This window comes from Rattus norvegicus, assembly GCF_036323735.1.
Source record: "Rattus norvegicus strain BN/NHsdMcwi chromosome Y unlocalized genomic scaffold, GRCr8 chrY_unlocalized_12, whole genome shotgun sequence".
NCBI lineage: Eukaryota > Metazoa > Chordata > Mammalia > Rodentia > Muridae > Rattus > Rattus norvegicus.
Genome location: NW_026947370.1, coordinates 73,933 through 91,041, shown reverse-complemented (window position 1 = coordinate 91,041; position 17,109 = coordinate 73,933).

The window sequence follows — 17,109 nt, the reverse complement described above, 5'->3', positions numbered from 1 at the left end:
GAGAAGCACACAAACATAAACTAACCTCCAGTTATGAAAATAACACAAAGTTATCATCACTATTCCTTAAGATCTCTCAATATCAATGGACTCAATTCCCCACTAAAAAAACACAGACTGACACTCTGGATATGTAATGAGGACCCCACGTTTTGCACTACAGGAAACTCATTTCAGAAACAAAGATAGACACTACCACAGACTAAAAGGCTTGTTAAAAATTTTTCAAGCAAATGATCTGAAGAAGCAAGTGGGAGTAGCCATTCTAATATCATATAAAATCCACTTTCATCCAAAAGTCATCACAAATCATAAGGAAGGACACTTCATAATCATCAAAGGAAAAATCCACCAAAATGAACTTGAAATTATAAATATCTATGCTCCAAATACAGGGGTACCTACATACAAAAAAGAAACCTTACTAAAGCTCAAAGAAAATATTGCACCTCAAACAATAATAGCAGTAGATTTCAACTCCCTATTCTCATCACTAGACAGATAACAGAAACAGAAATTAAAAAGAGTCATAGACAGACTAACAGAAGATAAAAACCAAATGGACTTAACAGATATTTAGAGAACATTCTATCCTAAAACAAAAGGATATACCTCCTTCTCACCATCTCTTGGCACATTCTCCAACATTGATCATACAATCAGTCAAAAAGCAGTCCACAAATGACACAGAAAGATAGAAATAATCCAAGGCATCTTTCACACCACCATGGGCTAAGGCTGTTCTTCAATAACAATTAGGAAAGAACACCCACATATACATGGAAGTTGAACAATGCTCTACTCAATGATAACTTGGTCAAGGAAAAAATTAAAGAGTTCTTAGAATTCAATGAAAATGAAGGTACAACATACCCAAAACTCTTGGAACACAATGAAAGCTGTGCTAAGACAAAAACTCATAGCTCTGAGTGCATGCAGAAAGAAATAGGAGAGAGCATACATCAGCAGCTTGAGAGCAAACCTAAAATATATAGAACAAAAAGAAGCAAATAACTGCAGGACTAGTAGTAGGCAGGAAATAATCAAACTCAGAGCTGAATTCTACCAAGTAGAAAAAAGGGACTATACAAAGAATCAACACAACCAATACCTGGTTCTGTGAGAAAATCAACAAGATACATTAACCCATAGCCAGACTCACCAGTGGATACAGAGAGTGTGTAAAATTAACAAAATCAAATATTAAAAAGTAAGACAAGGGGGTTGGGGATTTAGCTCAGTGGTAGAACGCTTGCCTAGAAAGCGCAAGGCCCTGGGTTCGTTCCCCAGCTTCGGAAAAAAAGGAAAAAAAAAGGGAGACAAAACAGCAGAATCAGAGGAAATTAAAAGAAATCATTGTATAACAAAAACCTATGTTCAACAAAACTTGAAGATCTGGAGAAAGCGTACAATTTTCTAGACAAATACAAGAGACAAAAACTAAATCAGGAAATGTTAAACCATTTAAACAACCCATAACTCCCAAAGTTATACAAGCAATCATCAAAACTCTCCCAACCAAAAAGAGTCCAGGAACAGATGGGCTTAGTGCATATATCCATCCAAATTCATTGAAAATTTCAAAACAATAGTGTCCAAACCATTCCATAAAATTGAAACAGATGGAGTACTACCAAGTTGCTTTAATGAAGCCACAATTACTCTTATAACTAAAACACAGAAAGAGCCAACAAAGAAAGAAAATTTCAGACCAATATCCCTTATCAATATCGGCACAAAAATACTCAATGAAATTCTTGCAAACCTAGTCCTACAACACATTAAACAATCATCCATTATGATTAAGTAGGAATCATCCCAGGCTTGCAGGGATGCTTTAATGTACAGAAAACCAACAACGTAATCCACTATATTAACAAACTCAAAGATGAAAACCACATGATCCTTTCATTAGATGCTGGGAAAAAATTTGACAAAATTCAACATCACTTCATAATAAAAGTCCTGGAAATTACAGGAATTTAAGGCCCACACCTAAACATATACAGCAAATACGTAGCTAACATTAAACTAAGTGGAAAGAAACTTAAAGCAATCACAGTGTAATCAGGGAATGGACAAGGCTACCCACTCTCACAAAACTTATTCAATATAGTTCTAGACATCTTAGCCACAGCAATCAGACACTGAAGGAAGTCAAAGGGATATAGTTTGGAAAGGAAGAAGTCAAAATAACAGTGTATGTAGATGATATGATAGTATACTTAGTGACACCAAAGGTTTCACAAGAGTAGTACTAAGCCTGATATACAATTTCAGCAAAGTGGCTGGGTATAAAAATAACTGTGCACAAAACCTAAACAAGCGGAGAAAGAAACTAGGGATATGACACCCTTCACAATAGCCCCAAATAATATAAAATATCTCGGGGTGACTTTATCCAAGCAAGTAAAAAATATGAGCATATGAGTAGAACCTCAAGTCTCTGAAGAAACTGAAGGAGATTTCAGAAGATGGAAAGATCTCCAATTTCCATGGACTGCCAGGATTAATATAGTAGAAACGGCCATTGCACCAAGAGCAACCTACAGATTCATTCCAACCCCATCAAAATTCAAATCCAATTCTTCATAGAGTTAGACAGAACAATTCATAAATTCATTTTGAATAACAAAAAACACATAATAGCTAAAACTGTCCCCAACAATAAAAGGACTTTCCTAGGAATCACAATTCCTGTACTTAAGAAGTATTACAGAGCAACGGTGATTAAAAAAAAAAAAAACTGTATGATATTGAGACAGAATCAGCAAATAAACCAGTGGAATAGAACTGAAGACCCAGAAATGAACCCATACACCCTTGGTCACTTAATTTTTGAGAAAGGAGACAAAACCATACAATGGGAAAAAAAGAGCATTTTCAGCAAATGGTGGTGGTTCAACTGGAGGTCAGCATATAGAAGAAGGCAAATTGATCCATTCTTACTGCCCTGTAGAAAGCTGAAGTACAACTGGATCAAGGACCTCCACATCAAACCAGATAAACGCATACTAACATAAGAAAAAGTGGGAAAGCATCTAGAACACATGGGCAGTGGAGAAAATTTCCTTAACAAAACAGGAATGGCTCATGCTCTAAGATCAAGAATCAACAAATGCGAACTCACAAAACTCCAGACTTTCTGTATGGCAGAGGACACTGTGGTTAGGACAAAGTGGCAACCAACAGATTGGGAAAAGATCTTTACCAATCCTAAAACAGATAGAGGGCCAATACCCAAAATATACAAAGAAATCATGAAGTTAGACTACAGGGAGACAAATAACCATATTGAAAAATGGGGTTCAGAGCCAAACAAAGAATTCACAATCGAATGGCAGTGAAACACTTAAAGAACTGTTCAACATCTATAGTCATAAGGGAAATGCAAACCAAAACAACCTTGAGATTTCACCTCACACCAGTCAGAAAGGCTAAGATCAAAAACTCATGTGACAGCAAAATCAGGCCACATGCTGGTGAGGATGTGGAGAAAGAGGAACACCCCTCCATTGTTGGTTGGATTGCAGACTGGTACAACCATTCTGAAAATCAGTCTTGAGGTTCCTCAGAAAATTGGACATAGAGTTATCTGAAGTCCCAGCTACTCCTCTCTTGGGCATATACCCAAAGATGCCCCAACATATAACAAAGAAACATGCTCCACTATGTTCATAGCAGCCTCATTTATTATAGCCAGAAGGTGGAAAGAACCCAGAAGCGTTTCTACAGAGGAATGGATACAGGAAATATGGTATATCTGCACAATTTAGTGTCATTAAGAGATACTAGGTTAATAACGATGGAGAACAGAAAACTTTACTGGCTCTTTATATGACATGGATCATATCTATAAGACACAAAATACCTTATTCATCAGAAATAAAGTAATGTAATTAAATATGCTATATATTTGAATAAATGCTTAAAATAATGGTACAAAAATTATCAAAAATTACATGAAAAATACTAAATACTAAACCCACAAATCTTTGGTGAAGTACAAATAAAAATGTCAGTGAAATTATTTGTGATTCAATAGTACCACCTAAGGAATATGTACCTGATGGAATCTGTCTATTCCAGTTATAACTCCATAAATGTCTTTACCTTCTCACTGTTCACAATATCCATGTTACAAAATTGGAAAAATAAATTACATAGGCACTAGACCTTTATTTAATCATCAAATAGCAAAATTTTATCCTTGGCATGGATATTGATGAAACTAGACTTCATTTTGCAAGTTGAAAGTTCAGAAGTATGAAGACAATTATCTAAATCTTATGAAAGTGGGCAACTGCTGTTTGTTTGAATTTGAAGCCTCTTCTATAGAAGGAAAGTCAGATGTCATGTTATAAACATTGACAGTTTTCACATGGCTCACATGGCCATAGAGAGGATCCTACTACTCCTGTTTTGCTAAATGGCCATGTTGTCAAACTGCGTTCCAATTCTCATTGTTTTTGTCCATACATTACTGCTTTTATGGCCTGTGGTCAGAGAAATGTATAGGTGTACTGGGCAGCAATTACTGTAGTTCTGTGTAACTGGTATAAGTGCTAAGACCGTGAGAAGAAGAAAGCTGAGCATAAGGCTGGGGAAACATTGCAGAAAAGGAGAAGACAACTTGAGGAGAGAGGATGTAATCATGACATCTAGTTATGACACAGTTATTGGAATTATGGACTCACTGCATCTACAGTAGAATGCACAAGTCTTGTACACAATTAAGACAATGAATTAGGGAAGATCCCAGCAGGCAGTACTCAGTGAACCAATGGATTATAAAGAAAATAAAACAGGAAAATATAAAGAACATGAAGCTAGAAAGGGAATTTATCCAGAGAGAGAAGAACCAAGTTAATGATTGGTGTGATCAAGTACATTATATACATGTGTGAATAATAAATAAAAATTCCAAAATAAAAAAACAGTTCTGAAAATATATTATGGATTTTTATATCCTATGTAAGTCATTTTTCCCTAAAAGTAGAATAGAGTATCCTAACTTGTAGTAAATTGCAAAAAAGTCAGTGTAAGAAGGTAGTTACATTAGTCAGTGCATGCTGTCTCCATTATGGATATATCAAACTGAGGCTCATTAATCTGTACAGTTACCTTATATCACCTGTTCAAATAAAATAAAGTGAAAAACTGTGTAATGATCCACCAAAATCAAATGGCACACTGGAGATATAAATGCAAACCGAAAAATGGCCTTTCTTAAACTCAACCATTTCACTTTTTGAAACTCTGAATACATTTAAACATAAAAGTTCTAACCTGATGCCCAGCATATATTATGGTGTCTTTCTGACTTATATGGTAAGACTTTTAGGGTTGTGCATTGCCATCAATTATGTCATTAATATTTAAAATCCTAGGACATCAAGATCTAAAATCCATGGGCTTTGGTCCTGACAGCGAGGAATTGAACTCTGTACATGATCACTTTATATTAATAAACTAAACTCTGAAAGGCAATTTGCTGCCTCACAAAATTAAATTGATTCATTGCTATGGTTATGATAAGGATTTCTTGTGAGAATGTATATAAATTTCTCATGACAAATTTTGCTTTCTTTTCTGGTGTTTTGTGGGCTATAGATGAGCTTAAACCTCTCTTCCCAACATAGCACTTACAATAGATTATTTCTCACTGTCGATGCTAGACACACTAAAGAAAGGAAAAACACTGAAAATAGTATGTGCTTTGTTATCTGTCCGAAAAGATCATTTTTGACCTCTTCTTCATCATCTTCACCAATACCACCACCACCACCACCACTACCACCACCACCACCAATACCACCACCACCACCACCACCACTACCACCACCACCACCACTACCACCACCACCACCACCACCACCACTACCACCACCACCACCACCACCACCACCACCACCACCACCATCATCAACATCATCATCATCTTCATCATCTAATTTACATGACATTGAATTTGCAATTTTGATTCACCAAAGAATGAAATGAGAAGTATTCTGCTTGAAGAAGATCTATTGATGAACACTAGGCCCTGTACAGTCATTTTAATGTTATAAAGTCATTGCCAAAGTTGCTTCAGATGATTTATTGAAATGCCCTATACAACGGGGTTTGAGAGTCCCTTAGTGAGATAATGGTCTTTTACAGCAAGGCCTTCATTATCAGACTTTGATTTAACCCATCTACCAACGAAGTGAAATTGTCCCAGAAATAGAATAGTGCCTCTCCATAAACAGCTTTTATCCACTAATACGCATCTACTTCTATTTCTTAATTGTCATGTTGATATGGGCTTAGGATGTATTAATGATATTTTAGTATTATTTGGTTTAATTTTGAACATTACAAAGGAACACACCTATGCCATGATTGTATCCCATACAACTATTAATTTGACCTTGAAGAGTTTCATGAAAACTGAAGTATCGAAAATGTATATGTTCCAATTCAACATTTGTAACATCCATCATGTGAAACTCCCAATGAATATCAGTGGATTGATGTCTCTGAAAGCATTTAAAGAATCTCCTACTACATTATTACAACTCTACAGAAGCTTCACTCCCATAGTGGCAGTTCCAGATTGGCTCTAAACAAATAATTTTCTGTGCCTTGGAAATGGTTTAAATATTTTAATTAACTTTTGATATGAAACTAGTTAGAACTTTGTGAAAAGGGAGCAGACAGGTCCTAGAAAGTATGTTTTTAAAATTCTTTTCTTAAAATTAGACTTTTTCATGCAATATATTTGAATTATGATTTCCCTTCCCTCTATTCCCCCACTTCTTCTATTCCCCTCCTGTCATCTGTATCTACATTCTCCTGACTCTTACTAGAAAACAAACAGTCATCTAAGGGATAAAAATAAAATGAAAATTAATGAGCTGGAGTAGAACAAAACAAGCAGATAGAAAAGAGCCAATACAAGGTACAAGAATCAGGTACAGACAGAGAGACCCAGAGTTCCATTCACACACTCAGGAATTCCATGGAATCATAAAACCAGGAAAAATATATACACAAAACAAACAGGGTAAAGATTAATAAATAAATAAGCAAATAACAAAAAGAAAAAGAAAATCTGAAGAAAAAGTCCTGACCCATTATGAAACTAGGATACTCAAAAGATGATGTTCAGGTCCTTTAGTGCGTTATATGCAGTCTACCCTTAAATTAGTTTATGTAACCAGTGAGATTCCCTTGGAGAAAACTAAGTTTTCATTTTCAAATGATTATCCATTGGAGATAACTTCCAGTTTAGAGATAAAGTGATATTCAGGGCTTGGCCTCTTTCAAGGGCTAATTAGTAGGTAAGGAGATCTGTGAGATGCTGTCCTTTGAGCATGATACATTTGTGCCACTCAGGAACTCACAATAGTTACATCTATCTGAACAGACTCTATATAATATTGATCCTGCCTATTCAAAGGAACTAAGCACAGTGCTGGAGAATAGAAATTGACGTTGCTACGGGTTTCTTACCAGTGGTTACATGTATAGCTTCATGCTCATGTTCACAGAAGAGGCTCAGGTTAAATCCAGGTGGTCATGAAGCAAAAAGATAAAATACATGCACGAGCTAAGGGGATTTGTTCTAAAAGTTATGTTGGTTGGGGCAGATAGGAGATTGGGAGTGTAGAGGGCTTCCATACATGTGCTGTCATGTATGGAATTGTCAAAGAATAACTTGGTTTCTTAAAACTTCCAAATGTAAACACTAAGTAGAGTTTGGCAGACATTCTTTCAAATCTGATCTATTTGTTTTTTAAAATCGGGTGTCATTGTGGAGCTCAAATTGACCTAGAACTCCCAGTGTTCTGTCTACTGCCTCCCATGCTCTTGTAGCAGGTTTACTCTACATTGACACAATTATAGAATATATGTAAATCTTCAGATTAGGAAGTTTGATTACATAATGCAATATTCTGTCATTTGTTTTTCATTTAATAATAAATCTTGAATACATGTACATGGGCAATTTCTTCATGGAACACCATGCATTTAGCAAATGGTAGTATAATTGTTTGTTTAAATAATAATCTAATCGTGGCATTCAGATTATTTTCATTTTCATTAACTAAACTTCGCTACAGAAAATCAGCATGGAAACTGACTCAGGCACTGTATTCAGTGGTAATTATTTACATTATATTTTTTATGAATTACAAAACACGTTGTTGGAATGTTGTCAAGGCTGTTAAGTAATGTAATACTTGTATAAATACTGTCAAATATCCATCTCAGAAGACTATAATAAGTACATATTGCCATCATTTTTATATGAAAGGACCCATTGTATACCATTCAAAATTAAATGATACATATATTTTAAAACGGCATCAGTCTCTGACTTCTGTCAGTTGTTGAATTAGGGGAAGGATTGATGAAGTTGAAGCAGAGGGCAACCTCTGTAGGAAGACCAGTTCTCTAAACTAATCCCAACCACTGAGATCTCCCAAACACTGAGCCACCAACCAGGCAGCATACACAAGCTGGTATGATGCCCTAACACATATAGAGTACAGGACTGCCTGATCTGGCCTAATCCTTGAGAGAATTGAGGCCACAGGGATTATGGTGCCTGGCAGGATCTGGGGAACATCTTCTTGGAGTCAGGGAAAGAAGGGGTGGAATGGGATGAGGAACGGTGGGAGGGGACCAGGAGAGTGTACAATGGAAGGAATATATATATATATATATATATATATATATATATATATATATATATTATAAATAGTTTCACTCATAAATTCAAATGCTAGATTCTTTTAACATCTACATTGCATTTCAATCGTGATGTTTAGTGTTTTTGCTTACTGAACTGTGTAAGCATTAATGGTAAATTTACTCTTCATCCTATTTGCGAATTTTCTCCTTTCTTATTACATTGCAACAATTGTGTTTGCATATGTAGGAGGCTTACTATTGTGCAGAAAATAAATATGTGAATCTTTTTATTTTAATAGAATGTTATGTGTGAATGTCTATGTATAGATTTGTGCACATGAACACAGGCACCTGGTGAGACCAGAAGATGTCAGATCCCCTGGAGCTGCTTTCACAGCAGGTTGGAAGTGGCTTGATCGATGTTAGAAACTGAACGTGTTTGCGCTTAAGAGCAGTAAGTGCTCTTAAACACTAAGCAAATACTACATTACTTATTCCATAGTAAAATCTAATTATTTATAATTGTGTGATGTATTTCAGGGTATCTATGAATTTGAGACATCTTGCCACATTTTAATTTATATGAATACATTCAGGAATTATTTTTGCAGCTTTCTTTTCTTTATCATCGTAAGATGTGTTCGATTAAATATGTTATTATTATGCACTAAATCCTTCAAATGTTTACTTATAGAACGTTGGGTTAGTGTCTGTTTCTTTCCTCTGCAATGACTATATTAATTTTACAGTTTGCAGTTCTCTCTTTCTTTACACAATCCATCTGCTGTGTTTTTGCTTTCATATAGAATGAAGTAAAAGCCTTTTAGTTTTTCTTTGAGTAGTTAATGTACTAAGAAAATGTGTTGAATTTTCTATTTTAAGGTCAATACATTATTTCTTTAAAATGTTCCTAGAGTTTTGTTTTTTTCTTTTTCCTATTATAATTGTTCTCATTAGTCTCATTATTAATGTTCTGTGTAAGCTTTTATGTGTTCTGGTCATGCAGTAAATATAGGAGTCTTCCAAACATTCACGTGTAGGTATCAAATTAAGTCCTTGCTTCTTTATTGCATGAAATTTTATCTGCTAAACCACCTCACGGGAACACAATATAACAGTTTAAGGTGACATGTAGCTCCAGGCTGCTTTTATATACACAATGTTTTCATCATTTGGCTTTTAATAAATATATTTCATTATTCTAATATATTTTATTTTCCATGTCCATTTGGTAACTCTAGTATTCTTATTTTAATATTTAAATAATAATTTACTCATAATTATTATGCACTTGATATCTAGGTAATATGAAATTATCTTAGATATAATTTATACATGCAATTAGTTACCTGAAGCATGAAGTTTGGTACATAACTTTGTTCACTATTACTATGCATTTGCATAAAAGAGAGAATATTTCATCATCACAATCCTGATGCCAATTTTACGTAGTATGACAGCTAATAACTATCTGTGACATTTAATGACTTAAAAGGATTTAGGATTATATTGTTAAATGATATTTCCCCAACATCAACTAAATAGATTTTGTTTTGCTTCAATTAATTAAACGTGCTATAGCAGGAAAATTTTAATTTCCTTTTTTTAGTTAAGACTAAATTTAACTTTTACATCCTCCTGCCTATCAGAAAGTCAACATTCATATACAAGAAGATGTGCCAGGCACAGGTCAAATTTCTAGTATATCATGTAATTACAATCACCAGTCTTGTCATTTTCAAGTAATTGTTAATATCATGCCTGTAAAACAAAATGAACAACATGTCAGGATAACCATAATGGCAGTGCAGTGGCACAAATAGCTTGATGATAGCCAACAGCTATCTAATTTTGCTTAAGTCCTGATCAATGAACATGGATGGTACTGGTAATTTAGCCACATATATAAGGCTATTGAAGCTGTGGTTATGGGGGAGAATGTACAGCCCTTTACTTACTTAAGCCAGTATCATACCTAAAAACAATCAAAGCCATGTGTCCTTATATACAGAATTAATTACAGTCTCTGAAACAAAGATCACAGTAAAAATCTCAGCCATTCAAAATGCAGGATAGAAATTTCAAGCCCAGTCTCAAGGCTCTATCTACAAAATGTCACTTGATTCAAGTTTGAGGAACATTACAGAAGAGGGGCAAGAAGATTGTAAGAGACTAAAGTTTACTATGAGATGGTGTCTCAAAGTAACACCAGAAATTAAACTTATAGCATATCACTAACATGACTGCCTAAACAACAGCTGAGGAAGAGAGGGAATGGGGAAGAATGGAAGTTTAGTTTTCTTTCTGTTTCAATTCCTCCTCCTCCTCTTCCTCCTCCCCCTCCTCCTCCTCCTCCCTCCTTCTTCTTCCTCTTCCTTCTCTTCCTCCTCTTCTTCCTCTTCCTCCTCTTCTTCCTTCTCTTCCTCCTCTTCTTCCTCCTCTTCCTCCTCCTCCTCCACCTCTCTTTCTTTCTCTCTCTCTCTCTCTCTCTCTCTCTCTCTCTCTCTCTCTCTCTCTCTCTGTCTCTTTGTTGGATATTTCCTGTTTACATTTCGAATGTTATTCCCTTTTCCAGGTTTCCAGTCCATAAGCCCCTTAACCTTTCCCCCTACCCTTCTATAAGGGAGTACACATCTCCACCCACGGCCTCCCCACACCTCCCCACTTTCCCCTACACTAGTATTCCAACCTTGTCAGAAAAAAGTGTTTCTCATTCAATTGTTTCTCAGCAAGACCATCCTTTGCTACATGCAGTTGGAACTATTGGACAGTCCATGTATAGTCTTTCTGTTGTGGTTTGGTCCCTGGAAGCTCAGGTTAGTTAGCATTGTCATTATTATGGGGTTGCAAATCCCTTCAGGACTTTCAATCCTTTCTCTAATTCCTACAACTGGGGTCTGATTCCTGGTTCAGTGGTTTGATGATGCATTGTCTCTGTAATTGACATATTCTGGCTGTGTCTCTCAGGAGGGATCAATATCCAGTCATTGTCAGCCTGCACTTCTTAGCTTCATCCATCTTATCTACATTTGGTGCTCTATATGTATGAGCTATATATGGGCCAGGCACTGAATGGCAGTTCCTTCAGTTTCTGTTATAAACTTTCCCTCCTTATCCCCTCCCATGGGAATTTTGGTTCCCCTTTTAAAGAAGGAGTGAAGCATCTGCATTTGGTCATCCTTCTTGAGTTTCATGTGGTCTGCATATTACATGATGGGTAATTCAAGGTTTTTGGATAATATCTACTAATCAATGAAAGCATCCAAGTGTGTTTTTCGTGATTGAAGAATCTCACTCAGGATGATATTTTCTAGTTCATTCAATTTGCCTATGAATTTCATGAAGTCATTGTTTTGATGGCTGAGTAATATTCTGTAGTGTAGATGCACCACATTTCTATATCCATTCCTCTGTTGAAGGGCATCTGGGTTCTTTCCAGATTCTGGCTATTTTAAATAAGACTGCTATGAACATAGTTGAATATATTTCTCTGTTGTACATTGGACCATCTTTTGGGTATATGCCCAAGAGAGGTATAGCTGGGTCCTAAGTTCATGGAATGTCAAATATTCTGAGGAACCTTCAGACTGATTTACCAAAGGGTTGTACCAGTCTGCAATTCCACCAACAATGGAGGAGTCTTACTCTTCCTCCATATCCTTGCCAGCATCTGCTGTCACCTGAGATTTATATGTTAGCCATTCTGACTCGTGTAAGGTGGATTCTCAGATTTCTTTTGATTTGAATTTCCCTGAAGACTAAGTATGTTGAATATTTATTTAGTTGTTTCTTGGCCATTCGATAACATTCAGCTGAGAATGTTTTCTAACTCACTGTACCCCATTTTTAATAGGATATTTTTGCTTTCTAGTGTCTAACTTCTGAAGTTCATTTTATATTTTGGATATTAACACTCTCAGATATAGGATTGGTAAAAATTTTTTCCCAATATTTTGATTACAGTTTTGTCCTAATCACAGTGTCTTTTGGCTTACAGAAATTTTGCTGGTTTATGAGGTCCTATTTGTCAATTCTTGATCTTAGAGCATAAGTTAATGGTAATTTTTCAGCAAATTGTCTCCAGTGGCAAAGTGTTCAAGACTCTTCCCCACCTTTTCTTCTGTTAGTTTGAGTGTATCTGGTTTGATGTGTAGGTCCTGGATTCACTTGTACTTAAGCTTTGTACATGGTCATAAAAATGGGATAATTTGCATTCTTCTACATGATGACTTCTAGTTGAACCAGCACTATTTTTGGAAAATGCTATGTTTCTTCCTTTGGATGGTTTTATCTCCTTTGTCAAATATCAAATGATAGGTATGTGGGTTCATTTCTGGGTCTTCAATTCTATTCCACTGGTCTATCCATCTGACTCTGTACCAATACCATGTAGTTTTTACCACTATTGCTCTGTAATACTGCTTGGGTCCAGGGGTGATGATTCCCCCAGGAGTTCTTTTATTGTTGAGGATAGTTTTAGCTATCCTGGCTTTTTCTTATTCTGAATGAATTTGCAAATTGCTCTTTCTATCTCTATTAAAGAAGTGAGTAGGAATTTTGATGGAGATTGCATTGAATGTGTACATTCCATTTGGCAAAATGGTCATCTTTACTATATTAATCCTGTCAATCCATGAGCATGGAAGCTCTATCTATCTTCTGAGATCTTCCTCAGTTTCTTTCTTCAGACATTTGAACTTCTTGTCATACAGATCATTTACTTGCTTTGTTAAACTTACACCAAGACACTATATATTATTTGAAATTTTTGTGGAGCATGTGATTTCATTATTTTCTTTCTCAGCCTGTTTATCCATTGAGGAGAGGAAGGCTCCTGGTATGTTTGAGTTAATTTTATATTCTGACACTTTGCTGAAGTTATTTATCAGGTTAAGAAGTTCTCTGGTGGAACTTTTGGGGTCACTTAAGTATATACTATCTTATCATCTGCAAATAGTGATATTTTCATATCTTCCCTTCCAATTTGTATCCGTTTGACTCCTTTTTGTTGTCTGGTTTCTCTGACTATGACATGGAGTCCAGTATTGAATAAGTAGGAAGAGAGTTGGGCAGGCTTGTCTAGTCCCTGATTTTAGTGGGATTGGTTTATGTTTCTTTCCATTTAGTTTGATGTTAGCTACAGGTTTGCTGTATATTTTTTACACTATGTTTTAAATGAGCCTTCAATTCGTGATTTTTCCAGAACTTTTATCCACAAGGGTTGTTGAATTTTTTTCAAATGCTTTCTCACCATCTAATGAAATGATCATGTGCTCCTTATCTTTGAGTATGTTTACATGATGGATTACATTTATGAATTTTCCTATATTAAACCATCCCTCCATCCCTGGGTTCAAGTCTACTTGATCCTGTTGGATGATTTTTTTATGTATTCTTAGATTTGGTTTGCAAGAATTTTATTGAGTATTATTTCATCAATATTCATAAAGGAAATTGGTCAGAAGTCCTCTTTCGGTAATGATTTTTTGTGGGGGTTTGGTTTAAAAGTAATTGAAGATTCATATATGGAATGTGATAGTGCTCAGTCTCTCCAATTTTGTGGAATAATTTGGACAATATTAGTATGAGATCTTCTAAGAAGGTCTGATAGAATTCTGGACTAAACCCATCTTGATCTGGGCTTTGTTTTGTTGGGAGATTTTAATATCTGCTTCTATTTCTTCAGGAGTTATGGAGTTAATTAGATAGTTTATTTCTTCCTGATTTAACTTTGTTACCTGGTATCTGTCTACAAAATTGTCCATTTCCTCTATATTTTACACTTTTGTTGAATATAGGCTTTTATAGTAGAATCTGATTTTTTATAGTAGAATCTGATTTTTTTTGTTTCTTCACATTCTGTTGTTATGTCTCCCTTTTCATTTCTGATTTTTTTTTATTTGGATACATTCTCTTTGACCTCTGATAAGTTTGGCTAAGTGTTTATGTATCTTATTGTTTTTCTTAAAGAAACAGCTCCTGGTTTTGTTGATTCTTTGTATCGTCCTTTCATTTCTACTTCCTTGATTTCAGATCTGAGTTTGATAATTTCCTGCTTTCTACCCGTCTTGGCTTTAATTAGTTCTTTTTTTTCTAGAGCTTTTACATGTGCTATCAAGCTCCTGACATATGCTCTCTCCAGTTACTTTTCACTAGCACTTAGGTCTATAAGTTTTCCTCTTAGCTCTGCTTTCATTATGTCACATATGTTTGGGAATGTTGTATCTTCATTTTCATTAATTTCTAAGAAATCTTTAATTCTTTCTTTATTTCTTCCTTGACCAAGTTGTCATGGAGTAAAGCATTTTTAAACTTCAATGTATATGTGAGCTTTCTGTTATTATCGTTATTGTTGAAGACCAGTCTTTGTGTGTGGTGATCTGATAGAATGCATGGGATTATTTCTATCTTCCTGAATCTGTTAAGGTTTGTTGAGGGGCCGATTATGTGTATAATTTTAAAGAAGGTTCCCTGAGGTTATGAAAAGAATGTATATCCTTATATTTTAGGATGGAATGTTCTTTAAATATCTGTTAAATCCATTTGGTTCATAACTTCTATTACTTCCTCTACATCTCTGCTTAATTTCTGTTTCCTAGATCTCTCCAAAAACGAGGGTGGGTTGTTGAAATCTCCTACTATTATCATGTCAGGTGCAATGTGTGCTTTTAGCTTTAGTAAGGTTTTTTTTGTGAAACCTCAGGATTTCTCATGAATCATTTTTATTGCACAAATTCAAATGTAAATATAGCATTCTGTGGGTTTACAAGTGACAGAATGCAAATATAAAAGTTAGCTAGTGTTAGATAATTAGATTCCGGTAGCTATTTAAGAAGAAAATAAAATAGTATAAAGTTATAATATTGAGTCTTATGAATATAATTAAAGAAAAATATAATTCCATTTAAGGGTGCTGAAAATATGGAAGTCTTTAAAAAATTACCATGACACTAAAACTACAGTATTGTTTTAGGCATGAGTCACCCAAACAGAAAGACAAAAATTATATTCTCCTCTGACTCATTATTCTGAGTCTACTTACATGCAGTAAGTACAACTCAGGTCAAAATGTTGGTAAAAAAATGATGAGAAGTTGAAAGCAATGCATAAAGTATTGAAGAGAGACACAGTATTTCCATAGGCATTAAGTTATTCTCTTTTAACTTCTATTACTTTAAAAGGAAATACAAAAGAAAAATATATTAAAATATTTTAACTATGAAAGGAAAATAATTTAAAATAATTTCATTGCTCCATAATTGGGTGTTGTTAAGATGACAGGCATCCTCCTAATGTTTAACTGCGTTAAACAAAGCAAGAAACACTTTTTGGTATCTGTGTCAAGTACGTATAATCTCAACCTAAAAGAGAAAAACCACTAGGCAAATCCAAATTTAGAGATATTCTAGCAAAGTTATTATTTATCTTCAAAGGTGTGGCCACAGAAGATAAAAAAAGTAAAAAATTATCACAGAATAGAATGACATAAGATATGTAATAACCAAATGTCAACTGGATTTCTGGTTTGGATAATTGCATAGAAAGTGTACAGTTCTAGAAACATTATTGCTATGATTTGGTAAACCTACAAAGTTACTTTTAACATTTTTTTTCAATTTTCTAATTTTTTGAGAATTAGTCATTAGATTGATTAAAGTATATAAAATTTAGTAATTAGGTTTCTATATAAAACCACACTGTTTCCTGTCAATTAAATCCGATTTTCCTGTATAGTTTGAATTCTGCTTTATTTTTGTATTTATTTATTTTATTAATTTATTTATGTCTCAAATTCTGTCCTCCTTCCTGTTTTCCCCCACAGAGTACCTTACCCAAAACACCATGCCTTTCTGATTTCTTCTTTCAAAAAGTCAAAAAAACAGTAGTTATAAGGCATGTTCAGTCCCCGAATACCTGTTCATGTGGCCATCCATTTGAAAATCTACAACAGTGATAATGCAGATATCAGGAAATAGCATCATAAATGATATTCAAATTTAAATATTCCCAAGTTATCAGCTATCGGCTTGACAAAACTGGAAGAATCCAAGAACAAAAATATCCTTGTAATGTACATAGAGAAAATTGATCAGACAAAAAGGAAAACAGATAGCAACCTTCCTGGATTCAACACAAGAGGGCATAAGTTCCTGTAGTATATTCTGTATGAGTTTATAGAGTTTATGTGCTAACACCTGGAAATGAAATCCTACGAAAACCAACAACAAACTAACTAGAAGCTGCAATATTTATAAAAGCCAAACAAATATGTGGAAGTATTATTTTCAGCTCTATATGAGAATATTAATGTTTATTAATTTGTATATTAACAAAATATTAATTTAATGACTGCAAATTTTTATTGCAAATTTTTAAATAAATAGATTTTAGGCTACTCATGTGATCATTAACTTTAGTGACTTTTAA